The 5,404-nt window shown below is 45.6% G+C and overlaps 1 pseudogene; it reads right to left on the bottom strand.

The window, feature by feature from the left end:
* Positions 1–256: 256 nt before the first annotated feature.
* Positions 257–574, bottom strand: LOC102261170 (annotated as a pseudogene).
* Positions 575–5,404: the final 4,830 nt, after the last annotated feature.

Raw genomic sequence — 5,404 nt, 5'->3', positions numbered from 1 at the left:
ACTTAAGACTTAGAAACAGCAGTGCCCATCAGCAGATGAGTGGATAAAAAACCATGGTACATTTACTAGTACACAGTGGAATACTATGAGGCAATAAAAAACTCCTGAGGCAGCTCAACTTCCCCTAGAGGCCATAGTCATACAGTGCAGAGGTTCTCAGACCTCAGGGTCACTAATAGCCTGGGGACAATTATGCTGATACAATTGCAAGGCAGTTATCGAGGCAGACTATAAGTAGACAGTTTCTATCTTTTTCTTTTTTGTATCCAAAATGTGTTTATTGGGATGGTTTCCCACTCATCTTGATTTGAGGTGCTTTTAGTGCTGCTTCCTTCTGAAGGAGCATCCTTCTGTAAGCCTTGCTTTTCCTCCTGTTGGCTGACAGAACAGTGGAGCAACCAACGCACAAAACTACCGTTTGTGCCTGGCTACAGACGGTGGTGATTTTATAGCATCCTGGGCATTTCACATCCATGAAGTAGGGATTGGGGCTCTGCACCAGGCACTTCTTGTGTTTCCTCTTCTCTTCTGGGGAGGGGTGGAGGAGATCCTTGGCGAGAGGCATGTTGTCGTGGGGAGGTCGTCACCATCGGAAAGGCGCCAATTTCTATCTTTAGCCTCCTACACGCCTGAATATTCTCCAGCGGAAAGGGCAGACTTTAGCCAGTAAAAATTTGAACAAAAAAGGCCATGGTTTCTGTTAGGTTTAATGTAAGGTTTAATCTGAGATGTAAGATTTAATCTGACCAAAGCCAATAAATTGACCAAGACAAGCAGGGTAAGAGCGAAATATCACGTTTATTGGAAGCTCTCGGGTGAGGTCCCACGGTCTGGGGGTGCAGGCCGGGGGAGTCACACCCGCCTATGCCTGGCAGAGATTTTTTATGCTGCTGTTGGACCAATCAGGTTTATCTGAGGTAGCTTGTGGCGGGTGATTGATGAGCGGGAAGTTGGTGCAGCTGCACCCTGGCCATCTTGAGAAGTCTCCGGTGGTTATTTATTGGCCATCAGCACAACAGGATGCTCTGGTGGGTCTCAGGATGGCAGCTATTGTCCAGCAGGATGTGGCTCCGCAGGTCTGGGGTGTTTTGTCCAACTCAGCTGGTGGGATCAGGAAAGACCCTATTTTCCCAGCCCCAGACCTTACAGTTTCTACTCAATGGTATATATATTTTGCCAGAGAACCACGCAGATTCCATCTTACATTCCTTACATCAGTCCTTCCATATAGGCCTTGAACCTCTTATACACCTCCTTACCCTCGTCCTCACCTGTTCACACTTGTCTGACTGTATCTATTACCTGACGCACAGCTGTTCTATATGCTGCACCACTTCTCAGGGATCCCTAAGGCCTCCTTCTTATCCCACCTATCAGGCCTGAGGCTTTACCCCGGGACAAGACTGGCAGGTCAACTTCACCCACATGCTTCCCATAAAGAGAAGCAAATATCTCAGTCTTTGTAGACACCTTCTTGGGGTGGGTTGAGGCCTTTCCCACCATCTCTGAGATGGCAGACACTGTATCTCAGACACTCCTCAATCAGATTATTCCCGGTTTTGGTTTACTCACCAGCATACAATCAGATAATGGACTAGCATTCATAAGTCAAATTACTCAAGCAGTGTCTCGAGTCTTAGGAATAAAATGGCACTTACATATTCCTTACCAGCCTCAGTCCTCAGGCAAGGTAGAAAAAATGACTTCAATTTTAAAGACTCATCTATCCAAATTGGCCCAAGAAGTTAAAATGCCTTGGACGGAGACACTACCTTTATCCCTTATGAGAATTAGGTCCACTCCCAGGGCTCCCACCTTCTATAGCCCTTTTGAAATAATGTACGGCCAAACATTTCTGCTAGGTCATGACTTAGCAGGTGAGGCAGAACCGATGGGAGACTATTTACCAGCATTACAAACTACCAGAGCTATCCTCAGGGACGCTGTCAACACTCTCTTACCCTCTCCTAACCCTGATCACAGGAACAAAGACAACTTAGCTGGACAGCAAGTTCTAATCTGCCAACCCACAGACAAATTACAAGCTGAATGGACCGTATACTGTCATCTGCAATACACCTACGGCGGTTAAGGTCTGTGGTCTGCCTCATTGGATACACCAGACAAAAATTAAGGTAGCTCTCCTGGAGCCCCCCACTAGGTGGAGGTCCAAGGTCAGCTCACCAACCACCCTCCAGCTCACTAGAATCCCGGAGGACTTACCCTCCTAGTCATCCTCTGGTACCTTTGGATACTTACTGCCCTTCCTTTCCTAATCATTCTCATTCTGTCTTATTTTGAGTATCATCACAATCCTAGGATAATTCCCAGGGGAACTCTCTTTTGTCCCTGCTGGGACCCCAAGTCACCCCTCCCCACACTAGCCTTCCTGAAAAAAAATAGCCCCTCTCGCATGTCAGCCAAATGACCAATAGGCTTTCACATTCCTGCAGATTGTTTGTGACAACATTTCCCCACCTGGCGCAGCCCACCCCGTCAGAACAGTGCAAGATATTTTTTAATTCATTGCAGACCTCTGGTTCCAGGGTGATTTACAGGATTTCACTCTAGATCACACTTATTTGTTTACCTTCATAATGCTTCTGATTCTCCCAGATCCCTAAAATGGTCCCCCCCTACTAGTCCTCTTCCTTCTCACCCCTTACTCACCCCCCTCACCAGCACAGTCTGGCACAATAACTCTATAGTCCAGACTGTCAGAGCTGTGGGCTATCAAATTCATCAATCCTCCAATACGACACAGTGGATATGTCACAAGCAACCTTCCCCTGGTAACACTCCCCTATTATGGGGAATTACCACAAACTTGTCTGACATACTATGAAGCAGCCCTACACGCCAAGAGCCAGGCACACCAAACCCCACTTTACTCTTTAATATTAACCAGAAGGCTCACCCCTTGAACTGTCTTCACGTTCCCCAGGCCATCTTAGCCACAAACCTAATGTTTCCCCACCTTAACCCCAGGGATAGACACCATTGCTCTCCAGACCATCTATTTATACCAGCTACCGGTCCATTTGTACCTTACATACCATGGCTTTCTAACACGACCTTCAACTATACTGTTGGTATTCAAGTCAGTATTACATCTAACCTTTATCTCAACCTGATAGCAGCAACTTGCAATCTTACAATTCCAGTTTCAGGCAATAGGTGCAATGAGACTCAGCATGACTTAGCCTTGTCACAATGGGGAAAGTTCCAGGGCAACCACTCCATAGAAATTAGCCACTACTCCCGGGTGCTCCTTTAACACAACCATCTGCATTTCTTGGTTTAACCACTCCAGCCTAACTTTAGGTCTAAGGTCAGACTCTCAGGGCCCAAACAACACTGGAATCCTCTGCCTACCAACAGGAATCATGTTCCTAGGGGCCCATGACATTACAAAGGCACAGATAGGAACAGCTGTCCCGTGCTTACATCGAATCTGGCTGCGGCTCTGTCACCCCAGAGGCAGGCACTCTAATCATTCAGGCCTCATAACGCCTCTTGGACCACATCCCTCAGTCTCAAGCGAAAAAAGAGGGACTTTGGTATCAGTGCTGTTGTTATAGGAGCAGTTGCAGCAGCCACGGCCACAGGACTAACTGGGGGAATAGCATACATTGCTGTCACTCTGAAAAACGTGACAGCGACCATGGCAACCATCGCAGAAGACACAGGGGGAAATTTCAAACTGCTCTCTAAATCTTTAGATTCCCTAGCTTGCATGGTTATAGACAACTGACTAGCCCTAGACTATCTTTTAGCCAAAGAGGAAGGAGTATGTTTAGTTGCTAACACCTCCTGTTGTTTTTATCTAAACTCTACAGGTCAAATAGAGGAAAGAACACAACACATTCTACAGAATGCTCAATGGCTCAAGGAGAGCAGTCAGGATAGTATAGAGCAGTCCATATGGTCCAGCCTACAAGCAGCTCTGCCCAAATTAACCTGGCTTTTACCCCCTTACAGGCCCCCTAACACTATTTCTCCTCCTCCTCTTCAGGCCCTGTATTTTCAGAATAGTTATCAAATTTATACAAACAAGATTACAAGTCCTAGTTAAGACAGTAGGATAGTTCGTCCTTACCCAGGTAAAGGGACCCTACAGGCTTATATCCCAGGAAATAATCTGAATTATTTACTCCTTAGGTGTCCACTATATCCCCTCTCATGCAGGAAGTAGTACAAGAGAAACGGCGACCTCATCACCCTTCTTTTCCTTTATATATACCCTTTAAGACGGGAGTGAAAGGGTTAAGGGTTAAAGAGAATAAAACAGGGCAGAGTAAAACTTACTGTGCTTAGCAGATATCTTGCAGCCTTGCACACCACATAGCTCAGATAACCAGAAGACACTGGTGGTGGGAGAAACAAAGGACTGGACCAGGGGTGGGCAAACTTTTTGACTCGAGGGCCACAATGGGTTCTTAAACTGGACCAGAGGGCCGGAACAAAAGCATGGATGGAGTGTTTGTGTGAACTAATATAAATTCAAAGTAAACATCATTACATAAAAGGGTACGGTCTTTTTTTTTTTTTTAGTTTTATTCATTTCAAACGGGCCGGATCCGGCCCGCGGGCCGTAGTTTGCCCACGGCTGGACTGGACCCTTACGTCAGCCGAACTGCTTGCAGCCAGCAATAGCTGATAAAAGTCTTCCCCCTCCCTGCACTCTCCACTGACTCCTTTTTGTTGGACTCAGCCCATCTGCACCCAGTTGCCTGCAATAAAAACTTTTTTGATACATTACAGCCTCATGTCACAGGCGTGCAACCCCAGCCCACTCCAAACCTTTCAAGGACTTTAAATAGAAACTTCTCCAAAGTGGAAATAAAGATGGCCAAGGGGCACATGAAAAAAATGCTCAAAGTCACTGATCATCTGAGAGATGCAAATTAAAATGATAATAAAGTATCACCTCACACCTGTCAGAATGGCTACCATCAACAAATCAACAAATGACAAGTGCTGGTGAGGATGTGGAGAAAAGAGAACTCTAGTACAGGGATTACAGACTGGTGCAGCCATTATGGAAAACAGTATAGAGTTTCCTCAAAAAGTTAAATATGGAAGTTCCCTTTGACCCAGTGATCCCATTTCTAGGAATATATCCTAAAAAACCTGAAGCACCAATCAGAAAGAATGTATGCACCCCTATGTTCATAGCAGCACAATATACAGTAGCTAAGATCTGAAAACAGCCCAAGTGTCCATCAGTAGATGAGTGGATAAAAAAAGCTGTGGTACATGTATACCATGGGATACTGTGCAGCAGTAAAAATGAAGAATCTCTTACCCTTTGAGACAGTATGGATGGACCTAGAGATTATTATGTTAAGTGAAATAAGCCAGTCAGAGAAAGACAAGTATCACATGATTGCACTCATATGTG

The sequence above is a fragment of the Myotis brandtii genome, unplaced genomic scaffold, assembly GCF_000412655.1.
Source record: "Myotis brandtii unplaced genomic scaffold, ASM41265v1 scaffold842, whole genome shotgun sequence".
NCBI lineage: Eukaryota > Metazoa > Chordata > Mammalia > Chiroptera > Vespertilionidae > Myotis > Myotis brandtii.
Note: the sequence above shows the minus strand (reverse complement) of the source record. Positions and strands in the feature narration are given on the sequence as shown.